This window comes from Atractosteus spatula, chromosome 25, assembly GCF_055471065.1.
Source record: "Atractosteus spatula isolate fAtrSpa1 chromosome 25, fAtrSpa1.hap1, whole genome shotgun sequence".
NCBI classification, from domain to species: domain Eukaryota; kingdom Metazoa; phylum Chordata; class Actinopteri; order Semionotiformes; family Lepisosteidae; genus Atractosteus; species Atractosteus spatula.
The window spans coordinates 14,805,546-14,821,867 of record NC_142730.1 but is presented as its reverse complement, the minus strand read 5'-3'; the positions used below and the strand labels follow the sequence as shown (position 1 = coordinate 14,821,867).

The window sequence follows — 16,322 nt, the reverse complement described above, 5'->3', positions numbered from 1 at the left end:
GCACGTCTCCTACGTCAGGCTGCTTCACCCATGTGCACCCGACTGGAGAGGGAATGGAGCAAGCTTTTTGTCAGGAGTGGGATTCGAACCCACGCCTCCAGGGGAGACTGCGACCTGAACGCAGCGCCTTAGACCGCTCGGCCATCCTGACGCCAGCCCTCTCCCCCAAAGCGGTCTGATGAGCCACCGCGATCCCACTACGCTCTTCGAGTATCGCACTGTTATTAATACTACAGTGTGACTCCAGCATTAAAATGTTTGGAAAATGTGTCGGCCTTTATAATCCAGTGTAGAGCAGCGTGTGATGATTTGTGCTACAAAACACCAAGCGCTCAAAGTGACGTCTGCGTTTGTCACTGAAACTTTCAACTCTTTCATCACTTATGTAGGAAATACAAAGAGCAGTTAGGTGGAACGCGTAGGATGGCCGTCAGCAGAGTGGCGCAGCGGAAGTGTGCTGGGCCCATAACCCAGAGGTCGATGGATCGAAACCATCCTCTGCTACATGTGTCTTACGCATGGTTCATAAACATTCCATTGGGTTAGCAAAGTGCATTAAAGTAGTGTGGATCTCCCTTTCCTTAAGTTCTGTTCTGAGTTTCTCTCTCGTGTGTGTTTGTGCAAGCTTGACACTTGCGGGACTCTTTCATCTTCACCAATACGGAGATGACCAAATGTGTCTTCGGTTGTTCTGAGATCTTTGATAGTTTCTTCGAATGCTTCAAGTGAACCTCGAAATCGAAGCAGTTATGTTTATATTGATTTCTCGCATTAATCATTATTAACCAGGAACAGCCAGCACAGTCGGTCGCATTAGTAATTATGTCACGTCTCTACTTAGCAGAGCATTCAAAGACCCACTGGAAGCAGGAAAGCACTAAGACACTGCAAAACTGAACTCGGGAAAATCATACTGGGAGCTCTGAGCGATGTCTGCATCCAAGCCATCCAATACGGACTCTGAGACCTTGGAATATCAACACTATGATGCGCTACCTTTTCCCTGGAGCAAAACGATGGAATTAGAAGAATGCTTACCGCAGGATACAACTGTGCCGTTGTTATTTGGAGCACGGTTTTCACTTGCATGAAAACTACAGCAGAACGTAGAAGGATGATCACAGAGGAGTCCACGCGGGCATGCTGAGGAGATTGTAGGTCGTACATTTCAATGATTACTGACATTTGCGCTGCTTGAGGTACAGTAATCAACAAAGAACAGGGTGTGCTACTCTCGAATCCGGTCACCACATGATGAAAAGCCAGGAAGTATACCTTGTCCAATTGACGTCAACAGGGACACGTTAACCCCTTGCTTCCCTGGCGCCCGGCTAGCTCAGTCGGTAGAGCATGAGACTCTTAATCTCAGGGGCGTGGGTTCGAGCCCCACGTTGGGCGGTGCCCGTCTCCTTATTAACAAAGTTTCGTGCTCATCCTTGACCCTCTTACACCTTGATGGTACCGAGCACTAAACTTTAATGCACAGGTGTGATGAAACTGAGATGAAAAGGGCTTATCTAGCTCTTTGCCCGAGAGATAAATCAAAGGTTCCGCAGACAATCCGTTGGCTCCGGTCACTCTGACGCAGATAGGAGCTGCAGCCATCATAACTTGTATGAAAACTGATAAGAGCTCCTGTCTATTTACAGTTTCATTTACTCTAGCCTTTCCTTAAACACTGCGTGTACGAAGGCTAAGAAATTGCAGAGCTATTCTAATACAATAACTATTTGGAATCTTTTCGCCATAACAGTTTCACTGTGATTTTGCAGGTAACACGTACGTACGTAACATTTTGAACCGCACTGGAAAAATATGGGAAAGAAATGGCGAAAAGCAACTCTTCAACACGTGGCAATATCTTCCTGAGCGGAGTCCTGTTCTCGAAGCTCGACACTCTGCAAGAGTCACTTCTCCCAACTTGCGCCCGCAGGTTTCCGTAGTGTGCCTGCAAAGAGCCATCCGTTTGAGACAGGCGCACGTTCCGATTTCATTGAACTAAGCTAGATGCACAATTTCGAATGCAGCCTTCATCACAAACGACAGTTCATTTCTCGAAAGCTTGTCATGTAAAAAAAGGAAACAAAGAACGAAAACATACAGCTGACAATCTTCTGAAGCTGCAGATTTAGCTTTTGAGAAATGGACATTTTATGTATGCAGATGCTTTTCAAGCGCTGGTTTTAGAACGTCGCTGTGCTTCCAGCATCATTCTCAGCCTTCTAAACTGCCTATCGAGGTGCCGATCACTTTGTAAAGCGCTTGAGAGGCCAGAGCTGCTCAAACTGCTCTTGCCGTTTCCTTCAATCAAAAGCACTATTTTTTTCGTTGTATGGAAAGCTTTTCAAGTCTTGCATCGACACGCACCTTTCCTGAAATGTCCAAAGGGTGAATGTTTCGCAAAGAAATCCAGTCTACCTTTAGGGGGCATGATGTTGAAATCGGAACAAGCCCTGGGTGGGCTTGAACCAGCAGCCGTTCAGTTAACAGCTGCACAGAAACGCCCCCCGCTTGCTTTGTATCATTCGCAAGTTTCTGGTTAAAGAGTAAAAAAGGCTGGAATTCTTTTCCAGAAGCAGCCGGCAGGATTTCTTCTGCACCCACCCAGAAAAGCCAAGAATTGTATTTCATCTGTCGCAAGCTGTATGTTCCAGAAAGAGAATGAATACTTGCATTAAACTGAATCAAGCCGACAGACACGCACCTGAAGTGGAAATCTAATAAGTAAATTGATTCTTAAAATGTAGAGAGCTTTGAAAAAAATATATTGGTGCTTTTAGATAATATATTTCAAGGATGTAATTGCTGTGCTACAGTACGTGCAGAATTTTAGAAAACAGTGCGTCAACAAAGTACACTGTTTGGGTAACTTTAGAAGACAATGTACCAAAACAATATATGCTGTCTGGGTCGTTAGAATTAGCCGAAAGTAACTGATAAGCTTTGAATAACAAATCTAGTGCTTCTTCTCTCGTTCTATGTTGTAATCTGTTTTGTCTTAGGGAAAGGGGAAGCTTTTGAAGGGACAAAGCACTGAGCTTTTTTACAGCGCAACGTCTTATAAAAACCCTGTACTGCTTGTAACAAATTGAGTCTCCGGTTGCACTTTGCGAAGTGGCAACAGGGCTCCCAATATTGCAATATTGAAATAAAGACCTTACTCAGGTGAGAACTCTCTCTTGTGGCTTCCTTGATAGTTAAATTTCCACGACACACCGCCGTTGTTTTTCTCCATCGGAAGTTTGTCGTTAAGGAAAAACATCGCTGTCATTTTCTTGCCAGCCGGCGGCATTTCTTGTGCAGCGATGAGCCAGATTTGTATTTCGGATTTCGGAAGTTGTGTGAATTTCTTGAAGCTGAAAGTCAACTCGCTCCAGAAAAGAAATGTGCAGTCGCATGAAAGCCGTGCCTGCTTATTAAACCGCAGGACCTGAGCTTGCGTTCTGTTTCTCATCGCGTTCGCAAAGGCGATTCCTGCCTCTAACACTGCTATGTCTGCGATTCAAAGTGCCGTGTGGAGCAGCTTCTAAAGTCTTGTTCACGCTCCTCCGATGTTGCTTTCTCTCTGCCTAACGAAGTTCCATTTTGGTGTCGGAGCGGGGAGACCTAATCATTCCAGCTTTAAGCCACCCTTCAATCTTCTGAGGGGTGTCTGAGTGCTAGCATGTCATTTGCCTTTTTTTTTTTTGAAACGGAGAGCGACGTTGAAAAAGGTTACCTCCGCCGCCTCGCCCTCCGTGTTAAATGATCGCAAGACGGCGGCGGCGGCGCTCCCTGTAGTTGTGGCCGAGCGGTTAAGGCGATGGACTAGAAAGCCATTGGGCTCTCCCCGCGCCGGGTCGAATCCTGCCGACTACGGCGTCCTTCTCGTGTCGCCGTGCGCCTGCCCAGAAAAAGGCGGAGTGCCGTTTCTCTCTTCCTGCTTCTTGTACAAACGCTAAATCGCTTGGACCTGCTGCCTTGGAAGTCATGTCTTCAGCGTCCCCCAGCGACATTTCACACTTGGAAGCAGACAACCACGCTTTTGGCATTGGCATGCCTTGCGCCCTACTTCCAGCCTTTGAAGATCTAATTATTCAAACTGAAAGAACCGACTGAATAGGTGTTTGCAGTGCACCAGGAGGAGCAGTGACCATAGCAGTGGAGGGGTGAGGATGGCGCAGATGGAAACGTTTTCATGCGCTCCTCTGGGAGGAATGAAAATAAAAGGCGAAACCGGAAACAGTAGTAGCCGCAAGAGGAAGTGTCTTCAAGCGCCAAGCAAGCGCTCCTCGTTAGTATAGTGGTGCGTATTCCCGCCCGTCACGTGGGAGACCAGGGATGGATTGCTTGACGGCGAGCCGGGTTGCTTTTCTCCCATCAGATTCCAACCGCTAATGCTAACGCAGTTTGTGGGAGCTTACGTGCTTCTCCTTTTCCGTCATTTTCGGACGACTATTCCAAAGGGGTAACCTGATGGAATAGGGGCCTGAAGACACGAGGCATTCTTAAACCAGCACTGGGCTGCACGGCCTTCTGTTGCGATCAGATTATATTCGAGTGAAAAAGCCAGCGCAGCCGCTTCCATCCTATGGAGTACGAGCTAAATCAGGAGAGGTATGGGACACGCGCGTGCCTATAGGTGCACGTCTCCTACGTCAGGCTGCTTCACCCATGTGCACCCGACTGGAGAGGGAATGGAGCAAGCTTTTTGCCAGGAGTGGGATTCGAACCCACGCCTCCAGGGGAGACTGCGACCTGAACGCAGCGCCTTAGACCGCTCGGCCATCCTGACGCCAGCCCTCTCCCCCAAAGCGGTCTGATGAGCCACCGCGATCCCACTACGCTCTTCGAGTATCGCACTGTTATTAATACTACAGTGTGACTCCAGCATTAAAATGTTTGGAAAATGTGTCGGCCTTTATAATCCAGTGTAGAGCAGCGTGTGATGATTTGTGCTACAAAACACCAAGCGCTCAAAGTGACGTCTGCGTTTGTCACTGAAACTTTCAACTCTTTCATCACTTATGTAGGAAATACAAAGAGCAGTTAGGTGGAACGCGTAGGATGGCCGTCAGCAGAGTGGCGCAGCGGAAGTGTGCTGGGCCCATAACCCAGAGGTCGATGGATCGAAACCATCCTCTGCTACATGTGTCTTACGCATGGTTCATAAGCATTCCATTGGGTTAGCAAAGTGCATTAAAGTAGTGTGGATCTCCCTTTCCTTAAGTTCTGTTCTGAGTTTCTCTCTCGTGTGTGTTTGTGCAAGCTTGACACTTGCGGGACTCTTTCATCTTCACCAATACGGAGATGACCAAATGTGTCTTCGGTTGTTCTGAGATCTTTGATAGTTTCTTCGAATGCTTCAAGTGAACCTCGAAATCGAAGCAGTTATGTTTATATTGATTTCTCGCATTAATCATTATTAACCAGGAACAGCCAGCACAGTCGGTCGCATTAGTAATTATGTCACGTCTCTACTTAGCAGAGCATTCAAAGACCCACTGGAAGCAGGAAAGCACTAAGACACTGCAAAATTGAACTCGGGAAAATCATACTGGGAGCTCTGAGCGATGTCTGCATCCAAGCCATCCAATACGGACTCTGAGACCTTGGAATATCAACACTATGATGCGCTACCTTTTCCCTGGAGCAAAACGATGGAATTAGAAGAATGCTTACCGCAGGATACAACTGTGCCGTTGTTATTTGGAGCACGGTTTTCACTTGCATGAAAACTACAGCAGAACGTAGAAGGATGATCACAGAGGAGTCCACGCGGGCATGCTGAGGAGATTGTAGGTCGTACATTTCAATGATTACTGACATTTGCGCTGCTTGAGGTACAGTAATCAACAAAGAACAGGGTGTGCTACTCTCGAATCCGGTCACCACATGATGAAAAGCCAGGAAGTATACCTTGTCCAATTGACGTCAACAGGGACACGTTAACCCCTTGCTTCCCTGGCGCCCGGCTAGCTCAGTCGGTAGAGCATGAGACTCTTAATCTCAGGGTCGTGGGTTCGAGCCCCACGTTGGGCGGTGCCCGTCTCCTTATTAACAAAGTTTCGTGCTCATCCTTGACCCTCTTACACCTTGATGGTACCGAGCACTAAACTTTAATGCACAGGTGTGATGAAACTGAGATGAAAAGGGCTTATCTATCTCTTTGCCCGAGAGATAAATCAAAGGTTCCGCAGACAATCCGTTGGCTCCGGTCACTCTGACGCAGATAGGAGCTGCAGCCATCATAACTTGTATGAAAACTGATAAGAGCTCCTGTCTATTTACAGTTTCATTTACTCTAGCCTTTCCTTAAACACTGCGTGTACGAAGGCTAAGAAATTGCAGAGCTATTCTAATACAATAACTATTTGGAATCTTTTCGCCATAACAGTTTCACTGTGATTTTGCAGGTAACACGTACGTACGTAACATTTTGAACCGCACTGGAAAAATATGGGAAAGAAATGGCGAAAAGCAACTCTTCAACACGTGGCAATATCTTCCTGAGCGGAGTCCTGTTCTCGAAGCTCGACACTCTGCAAGAGTCACTTCTCCCAACTTGCGCCCGCAGGTTTCCGTAGTGTGCCTGCAAAGAGCCATCCGTTTGAGACAGGCGCACGTTCCGATTTCATTGAACTAAGCTAGATGCACAATTTCGAATGCAGCCTTCATCACAAACGAAAGTTCATTTCTCGAAAGCTTGTCATTTAAAAAAAGGAAACAAAGAACGAAAACATACAGCTGACAATCTTCTGAAGCTGCAGATTTAGCTTTTGAGAAATGGACATTTTATGTATGCAGATGCTTTTCAAGCGCTGGTTTTAGAACGTCGCTGTGCTTCCAGCATCATTCTCAGCCTTCTAAACTGCCTATCGAGGTGCCGATCACTTTGTAAAGCGCTTGAGAGGCCAGAGCTGCTCAAACTGCTCTTGCCGTTTCCTTCAATCAAAAGCACTATTTTTTTCGTTGTATGGAAAGCTTTTCAAGTCTTGCATCGACACGCACCTTTCCTGAAATGTCCAAAGGGTGAATGTTTCGCAAAGAAATCCAGTCTACCTTTAGGGGGCATGATGTTGAAATCGGAACAAGCCCTGGGTGGGCTTGAACCAGCAGCCGTTCAGTTAACAGCTGCACAGAAACGCCCCCCGCTTGCTTTGTATCATTCGCAAGTTTCTGGTTAAAGAGTAAAAAAGGCTGGAATTCTTTTCCAGAAGCAGCTGGCAGGATTTCTTCTGCACCCACCCAGAAAAGCCAAGAATTGTATTTCATCTGTCGCAAGCTGTATGTTCCAGAAAGAGAATGAATACTTGCATTAAACTGAATCAAGCCGACAGACACGCACCTGAAGTGGAAATCTAATAAGTAAATTGATTCTTAAAATGTAGAGAGCTTTGAAAAAAATATATTGGTGCTTTTAGATAATATATTTCAAGGATGTAATTGCTGTGCTACAGTACGTGCAGAATTTTAGAAAACAGTGCGTCAACAAAGTACACTGTTTGGGTAACTTTAGAAGACAATGTACCAAAACAATATATGCTGTCTGGGTCGTTAGAATTAGCCGAAAGTAACTGATAAGCTTTGAATAACAAATCTAGTGCTTCTTCTCTCGTTCTATGTTGTAATCTGTTTTGTCTTAGGGAAAGGGGAAGCTTTTGAAGGGACAAAGCACTGAGCTTTTTTACAGCGCAACGTCTTATAAAAACCCTGTACTGCTTGTAACAAATTGAGTCTCCGGTTGCACTTTGCGAAGTGGCAACAGGGCTCCCAATATTGCAATATTGAAATAAAGACCTTACTCAGGTGAGAACTCTCTCTTGTGGCTTCCTTGATAGTTAAATTTCCACGACATACCGCCGTTGTTTTTCTCCATCGGAAGTTTGTCGTTAAGGAAAAACATCGCTGTCATTTTCTTGCCAGCCGGCGGCATTTCTTGTGCAGCGATGAGCCAGATTTGTATTTCGGATTTCGGAAGTTGTGTGAATTTCTTGAAGCTGAAAGTCAACTCGCTCCAGAAAAGAAATGTGCAGTCGCATGAAAGCCGTGCCTGCTTATTAAACCGCAGGACCTGAGCTTGCGTTCTGTTTCTCATCGCGTTCGCAAAGGCGATTCCTGCCTCTAACACTGCTATGTCTGCGATTCAAAGTGCCGTGTGGAGCAGCTTCTAAAGTCTTGTTCACGCTCCTCCGATGTTGCTTTCTCTCTGCCTAACGAAGTTCCATTTTGGTGTCGGAGCGGGGAGACCTAATCATTCCAGCTTTAAGCCACCCTTCAATCTTCTGAGGGGTGTCTGAGTGCTAGCATGTCATTTGCCTTTTTTTTGAAACGGAGAGCGACGTTGAAAAAGGTTACCTCCGCCGCCTCGCCCTCCGTGTTAAATGATCGCAAGACGGCGCGGCGGCGCTCCCTGTAGTTGTGGCCGAGCGGTTAAGGCGATGGACTAGAAAGCCATTGGGCTCTCCCCGCGCCGGGTCGAATCCTGCCGACTACGGCTTCCTTCTCGTGTCGCCGTGCGCCTGCCCAGAAAAAGGCGGAGTGCCGTTTCTCTCTTCCTGCTTCTTGTACAAACGCTAAATCGCTTGGACCTGCTGCCTTGGAAGTCATGTCTTCAGCGTCCCCCAGCGACATTTCACACTTGGAAGCAGACAACCACGCTTTTGGCATTGGCATGCCTTGCGCCCTACTTCCAGCCTTTGAAGATCTAACTATTCAAACTGAAAGAACCGACTGAATAGGTGTTTGCAGTGCACCAGGAGGAGCAGTGACCATAGCAGTGGAGGGGTGAGGATGGCGCAGATGGAAACGTTTTCATGCGCTCCTCTGGGAGGAATGAAAATAAAAGGCGAAACCGGAAACAGTAGTAGCCGCAAGAGGAAGTGTCTTCAAGCGCCAAGCAAGCGCTCCTCGTTAGTATAGTGGTGCGTATTCCCGCCCGTCACGTGGGAGACCAGGGATGGATTGCTTGACGGCGAGCCGGGTTGCTTTTCTCCCATCAGATTCCAACCGCTAATGCTAACGCAGTTTGTGGGAGCTTACGTGCTTCTCCTTTTCCGTCATTTTCGGACGACTATTCCAAAGGGGTAACCTGATGGAATAGGGGCCTGAAGACACGAGGCATTCTTAAACCAGCACTGGGCTGCACGGCCTTCTGTTGCGATCAGATTATATTCGAGTGAAAAAGCCAGCGCAGCCGCTTCCATCCTATGGAGTACGAGCTAAATCAGGAGAGGTATGGGACACGCGCGTGCCTATAGGTGCACGTCTCCTACGTCAGGCTGCTTCACCCATGTGCACCCGACTGGAGAGGGAATGGAGCAAGCTTTTTGCCAGGAGTGGGATTCGAACCCACGCCTCCAGGGGAGACTGCGACCTGAACGCAGCGCCTTAGACCGCTCGGCCATCCTGACGCCAGCCCTCTCCCCCAAAGCGGTCTGATGAGCCACCGCGATCCCACTACGCTCTTCGAGTATCGCACTGTTATTAATACTACAGTGTGACTCCAGCATTAAAATGTTTGGAAAATGTGTCGGCCTTTATAATCCAGTGTAGAGCAGCGTGTGATGATTTGTGCTACAAAACACCAAGCGCTCAAAGTGACGTCTGCGTTTGTCACTGAAACTTTCAACTCTTTCATCACTTATGTAGGAAATACAAAGAGCAGTTAGGTGGAACGCGTAGGATGGCCGTCAGCAGAGTGGCGCAGCGGAAGCGTGCTGGGCCCATAACCCAGAGGTCGATGGATCGAAACCATCCTCTGCTACATGTGTCTTACGCATGGTTCATAAGCATTCCATTGGGTTAGCAAAGTGCATTAAAGTAGTGTGGATCTCCCTTTCCTTAAGTTCTGTTCTGAGTTTCTCTCTTGTGTGTGTTTGTGCAAGCTTGACACTTGCGGGACTCTTTCATCTTCACCAATACGGAGATGACCAAATGTGTCTTCGGTTGTTCTGAGATCTTTGATAGTTTCTTCGAATGCTTCAAGTGAACCTCGAAATCGAAGCAGTTATGTTTATATTGATTTCTCGCATTAATCATTATTAACCAGGAACAGCCAGCACAGTCGGTCGCATTAGTAATTATGTCACGTCTCTACTTAGCAGAGCATTCAAAGACCCACTGGAAGCAGGAAAGCACTAAGACACTGCAAAACTGAACTCGGGAAAATCATACTGGGAGCTCTGAGCGATGTCTGCATCCAAGCCATCCAATACGGACTCTGAGACCTTGGAATATCAACACTATGATGCGCTACCTTTTCCCTGGAGCAAAACGATGGAATTAGAAGAATGCTTACCGCAGGATACAACTGTGCCGTTGTTATTTGGAGCACGGTTTTCACTTGCATGAAAACTACAGCAGAACGTAGAAGGATGATCACAGAGGAGTCCACGCGGGCATGCTGAGGAGATTGTAGGTCGTACATTTCAATGATTACTGACATTTGCGCTGCTTGAGGTACAGTAATCAACAAAGAACAGGGTGTGCTACTCTCGAATCCGGTCACCACATGATGAAAAGCCAGGAAGTATACCTTGTCCAATTGACGTCAACAGGGACACGTTAACCCCTTGCTTCCCTGGCGCCCGGCTAGCTCAGTCGGTAGAGCATGAGACTCTTAATCTCAGGGTCGTGGGTTCGAGCCCCACGTTGGGCGGTGCCCGTCTCCTTATTAACAAAGTTTCGTGCTCATCCTTGACCCTCTTACACCTTGATGGTACCGAGCACTAAACTTTAATGCACAGGTGTGATGAAACTGAGATGAAAAGGGCTTATCTATCTCTTTGCCCGAGAGATAAATCAAAGGTTCCGCAGACAATCCGTTGGCTCCGGTCACTCTGACGCAGATAGGAGCTGCAGCCATCATAACTTGTATGAAAACTGATAAGAGCTCCTGTCTATTTACAGTTTCATTTACTCTAGCCTTTCCTTAAACACTGCGTGTACGAAGGCTAAGAAATTGCAGAGCTATTCTAATACAATAACTATTTGGAATCTTTTCGCCATAACAGTTTCACTGTGATTTTGCAGGTAACACGTACGTACGTAACATTTTGAACCGCACTGGAAAAATATGGGAAAGAAATGGCGAAAAGCAACTCTTCAACACGTGGCAATATCTTCCTGAGCGGAGTCCTGTTCTCGAAGCTCGACACTCTGCAAGAGTCACTTCTCCCAACTTGCGCCCGCAGGTTTCCGTAGTGTGCCTGCAAAGAGCCATCCGTTTGAGACAGGCGCACGTTCCGATTTCATTGAACTAAGCTAGATGCACAATTTCGAATGCAGCCTTCATCACAAACGACAGTTCATTTCTCGAAAGCTTGTCATGTAAAAAAAGGAAACAAAGAACGAAAACATACAGCTGACAATCTTCTGAAGCTGCAGATTTAGCTTTTGAGAAATGGACATTTTATGTATGCAGATGCTTTTCAAGCGCTGGTTTTAGAACGTCGCTGTGCTTCCAGCATCATTCTCAGCCTTCTAAACTGCCTATCGAGGTGCCGATCACTTTGTAAAGCGCTTGAGAGGCCAGAGCTGCTCAAACTGCTCTTGCCGTTTCCTTCAATCAAAAGCACTATTTTTTTCGTTGTATGGAAAGCTTTTCAAGTCTTGCATCGACACGCACCTTTCCTGAAATGTCCAAAGGGTGAATGTTTCGCAAAGAAATCCAGTCTACCTTTAGGGGGCATGATGTTGAAATCGGAACAAGCCCTGGGTGGGCTTGAACCAGCAGCCGTTCAGTTAACAGCTGCACAGAAACGCCCCCCGCTTGCTTTGTATCATTCGCAAGTTTCTGGTTAAAGAGTAAAAAAGGCTGGAATTCTTTTCCAGAAGCAGCCGGCAGGATTTCTTCTGCACCCACCCAGAAAAGCCAAGAATTGTATTTCATCTGTCGCAAGCTGTATGTTCCAGAAAGAGAATGAATACTTGCATTAAACTGAATCAAGCCGACAGACACGCACCTGAAGTGGAAATCTAATAAGTAAATTGATTCTTAAAATGTAGAGAGCTTTGAAAAAAATATATTGGTGCTTTTAGATAATATATTTCAAGGATGTAATTGCTGTGCTACAGTACGTGCAGAATTTTAGAAAACAGTGCGTCAACAAAGTACACTGTTTGGGTAACTTTAGAAGACAATGTACCAAAACAATATATGCTGTCTGGGTCGTTAGAATTAGCCGAAAGTAACTGATAAGCTTTGAATAACAAATCTAGTGCTTCTTCTCTCGTTCTATGTTGTAATCTGTTTTGTCTTAGGGAAAGGGGAAGCTTTTGAAGGGACAAAGCACTGAGCTTTTTTACAGCGCAACGTCTTATAAAAACCCTGTACTGCTTGTAACAAATTGAGTCTCCGGTTGCACTTTGCGAAGTGGCAACAGGGCTCCCAATATTGCAATATTGAAATAAAGACCTTACTCAGGTGAGAACTCTCTCTTGTGGCTTCCTTGATAGTTAAATTTCCACGACACACCGCCGTTGTTTTTCTCCATCGGAAGTTTGTCGTTAAGGAAAAACATCGCTGTCATTTTCTTGCCAGCCGGCGGCAGTTCTTGTGCAGCGATGAGCCAGATTTGTATTTCGGATTTCGGAAGTTGTGTGAATTTCTTGAAGCTGAAAGTCAACTCGCTCCAGAAAAGAAATGTGCAGTCGCATGAAAGCCGTGCCTGCTTATTAAACCGCAGGACCTGAGCTTGCGTTCTGTTTCTCATCGCGTTCGCAAAGGCGATTCCTGCCTCTAACACTGCTATGTCTGCGATTCAAAGTGCCGTGTGGAGCAGCTTCTAAAGTCTTGTTCACGCTCCTCCGATGTTGCTTTCTCTCTGCCTAACGAAGTTCCATTTTGGTGTCGGAGCGGGGAGACCTAATCATTCCAGCTTTAAGCCACCCTTCAATCTTCTGAGGGGTGTCTGAGTGCTAGCATGTCATTTGCCTTTTTTTTGAAACGGAGAGCGACGTTGAAAAAGGTTACCTCCGCCGCCTCGCCCTCCGTGTTAAATGATCGCAAGACGGCGGCGGCGGCGCTCCCTGTAGTTGTGGCCGAGCGGTTAAGGCGATGGACTAGAAAGCCATTGGGCTCTCCCCGCGCCGGGTCGAATCCTGCCGACTACGGCTTCCTTCTCGTGTCGCCGTGCGCCAGCCCAGAAAAAGGCGGAGTGCCGTTTCTCTCTTCCTGCTTCTTGTACAAACGCTAAATCGCTTGGACCTGCTGCCTTGGAAGTCATGTCTTCAGCGTCCCCCAGCGACATTTCACACTTGGAAGCAGACAACCACGCTTTTGGCATTGGCATGCCTTGCGCCCTACTTCCAGCCTTTGAAGATCTAACTATTCAAACTGAAAGAACCGACTGAATAGGTGTTTGCAGTGCACCAGGAGGAGCAGTGACCATAGCAGTGGAGGGGTGAGGATGGCGCAGATGGAAACGTTTTCATGCGCTCCTCTGGGAGGAATGAAAATAAAAGGCGAAACCGGAAACAGTAGTAGCCGCAAGAGGAAGTGTCTTCAAGCGCCAAGCAAGCGCTCCTCGTTAGTATAGTGGTGCGTATTCCCGCCCGTCACGTGGGAGACCAGGGATGGATTGCTTGACGGCGAGCCGGGTTGCTTTTCTCCCATCAGATTCCAACCGCTAATGCTAACGCAGTTTGTGGGAGCTTACGTGCTTCTCCTTTTCCGTCATTTTCGGACGACTATTCCAAAGGGGTAACCTGATGGAATAGGGGCCTGAAGACACGAGGCATTCTTAAACCAGCACTGGGCTGCACGGCCTTCTGTTGCGATCAGATTATATTCGAGTGAAAAAGCCAGAGCAGCCGCTTCCATCCTATGGAGTACGAGCTAAATCAGGAGAGGTATGGGACACGCGCGTGCCTATAGGTGCACGTCTCCTACGTCAGGCTGCTTCACCCATGTGCACCCGACTGGAGAGGGAATGGAGCAAGCTTTTTGTCAGGAGTGGGATTCGAACCCACGCCTCCAGGGGAGACTGCGACCTGAACGCAGCGCCTTAGACCGCTCGGCCATCCTGACGCCAGCCCTCTCCCCCAAAGCGGTCTGATGAGCCACCGCGATCCCACTACGCTCTTCGAGTATCGCACTGTTATTAATACTACAGTGTGACTCCAGCATTAAAATGTTTGGAAAATGTGTCGGCCTTTATAATCCAGTGTAGAGCAGCGTGTGATGATTTGTGCTACAAAACACCAAGCGCTCAAAGTGACGTCTGCGTTTGTCACTGAAACTTTCAACTTTCATCACTTATGTAGGAAATACAAAGAGCAGTTAGGTGGAACGCGTAGGATGGCCGTCAGCAGAGTGGCGCAGCGGAAGCGTGCTGGGCCCATAACCCAGAGGTCGATGGATCGAAACCATCCTCTGCTACATGTGTCTTACGCATGGTTCATAAGCATTCCATTGGGTTAGCAAAGTGCATTAAAGTAGTGTGGATCTCCCTTTCCTTAAGTTCTGTTCTGAGTTTCTCTCTCGTGTGTGTTTGTGCAAGCTTGACACTTGCGGGACTCTTTCATCTTCACCAATACGGAGATGACCAAATGTGTCTTCGGTTGTTCTGAGATCTTTGATAGTTTCTTCGAATGCTTCAAGTGAACCTCGAAATCGAAGCAGTTATGTTTATATTGATTTCTCGCATTAATCATTATTAACCAGGAACAGCCAGCACAGTCGGTCGCATTAGTAATTATGTCACGTCTCTACTTAGCAGAGCATTCAAAGACCCACTGGAAGCAGGAAAGCACTAAGACACTGCAAAACTGAACTCGGGAAAATCATACTGGGAGCTCTGAGCGATGTCTGCATCCTAGCCATCCAATACGGACTCTGAGACCTTGGAATATCAACACTATGATGCGCTACCTTTTCCCTGGAGCAAAACGATGGAATTAGAAGAATGCTTACCGCAGGATACAACTGTGCCGTTGTTATTTGGAGCACGGTTTTCACTTGCATGAAAACTACAGCAGAACGTAGAAGGATGATCACAGAGGAGTCCACGCGGGCATGCTGAGGAGATTGTAGGTCGTACATTTCAATGATTACTGACATTTGCGCTGCTTGAGGTACAGTAATCAACAAAGAACAGGGTGTGCTACTCTCGAATCCGGTCACCACATGATGAAAAGCCAGGAAGTATACCTTGTCCAATTGACGTCAACAGGGACACGTTAACCCCTTGCTTCCCTGGCGCCCGGCTAGCTCAGTCGGTAGAGCATGAGACTCTTAATCTCAGGGTCGTGGGTTCGAGCCCCACGTTGGGCGGTGCCCGTCTCCTTATTAACAAAGTTTCGTGCTCATCCTTGACCCTCTTACACCTTGATGGTACCGAGCACTAAACTTTAATGCACAGGTGTGATGAAACTGAGATGAAAAGGGCTTATCTATCTCTTTGCCCGAGAGATAAATCAAAGGTTCCGCAGACAATCCGTTGGCTCCGGTCACTCTGACGCAGATAGGAGCTGCAGCCATCATAACTTGTATGAAAACTGATAAGAGCTCCTGTCTATTTACAGTTTCATTTACTCTAGCCTTTCCTTAAACACTGCGTGTACGAAGGCTAAGAAATTGCAGAGCTATTCTAATACAATAACTATTTGGAATCTTTTCGCCATAACAGTTTCACTGTGATTTTGCAGGTAACACGTACGTACGTAACATTTTGAACCGCACTGGAAAAATATGGGAAAGAAATGGCGAAAAGCAACTCTTCAACACGTGGCAATATCTTCCTGAGCGGAGTCCTGTTCTCGAAGCTCGACACTCTGCAAGAGTCACTTCTCCCAACTTGCGCCCGCAGGTTTCCGTAGTGTGCCTGCAAAGAGCCATCCGTTTGAGACAGGCGCACGTTCCGATTTCATTGAACTAAGCTAGATGCACAATTTCGAATGCAGCCTTCATCACAAACGACAGTTCATTTCTCGAAAGCTTGTCATGTAAAAAAAGGAAACAAAGAACGAAAACATACAGCTGACAATCTTCTGAAGCTGCAGATTTAGCTTTTGAGAAATGGACATTTTATGTATGCAGATGCTTTTCAAGCGCTGGTTTTAGAACGTCGCTGTGCTTCCAGCATCATTCTCAGCCTTCTAAACTGCCTATCGAGGTGCCGATCACTTTGTAAAGCGCTTGAGAGGCCAGAGCTGCTCAAACTGCTCTTGCCGTTTCCTTCAATCAAAAGCACTATTTTTTTCGTTGTATGGAAAGCTTTTCAAGTCTTGCATCGACACGCACCTTTCCTGAAATGTCCAAAGGGTGAATGTTTCGCAAAGAAATCCAGTCTACCTTTAGGGGGCATGATGTTGAAATCGGAACAAGCCCTGGGTGGGCT

The 16,322-nt window shown here is 47.0% G+C and overlaps 8 non-coding genes across 8 annotated transcripts; 4 read left to right on the top strand and 4 right to left on the bottom strand.

Annotated features, from left to right (window-relative positions):
• Positions 1-68: 68 nt before the first annotated feature.
• On the bottom strand, positions 69-151 carry trnal-cag (transfer RNA leucine (anticodon CAG)). Its single transcript has one exon. It is a non-coding gene; the product is annotated as a tRNA-Leu (tRNA).
• Positions 152-1,325: 1,174 nt separating this feature from the next.
• trnak-cuu (transfer RNA lysine (anticodon CUU)) lies at positions 1,326-1,398 on the top strand. Its single transcript has one exon. It is a non-coding gene; the product is annotated as a tRNA-Lys (tRNA).
• A 3,293-nt stretch (positions 1,399-4,691) lies between these two features.
• On the bottom strand, positions 4,692-4,774 carry trnal-cag (transfer RNA leucine (anticodon CAG)). Its single transcript has one exon. It is a non-coding gene; the product is annotated as a tRNA-Leu (tRNA).
• A 1,174-nt stretch (positions 4,775-5,948) lies between these two features.
• Positions 5,949-6,021, top strand: trnak-cuu (transfer RNA lysine (anticodon CUU)). The gene has a single exon. It is a non-coding gene; the product is annotated as a tRNA-Lys (tRNA).
• A 3,288-nt stretch (positions 6,022-9,309) lies between these two features.
• trnal-cag (transfer RNA leucine (anticodon CAG)) lies at positions 9,310-9,392 on the bottom strand. The gene has a single exon. It is a non-coding gene; the product is annotated as a tRNA-Leu (tRNA).
• A 1,174-nt stretch (positions 9,393-10,566) lies between these two features.
• Positions 10,567-10,639, top strand: trnak-cuu (transfer RNA lysine (anticodon CUU)). The gene has a single exon. It is a non-coding gene; the product is annotated as a tRNA-Lys (tRNA).
• A 3,289-nt stretch (positions 10,640-13,928) lies between these two features.
• Positions 13,929-14,011, bottom strand: trnal-cag (transfer RNA leucine (anticodon CAG)). The gene has a single exon. It is a non-coding gene; the product is annotated as a tRNA-Leu (tRNA).
• A 1,172-nt stretch (positions 14,012-15,183) lies between these two features.
• trnak-cuu (transfer RNA lysine (anticodon CUU)) lies at positions 15,184-15,256 on the top strand. Its single transcript has one exon. It is a non-coding gene; the product is annotated as a tRNA-Lys (tRNA).
• Positions 15,257-16,322: the final 1,066 nt, after the last annotated feature.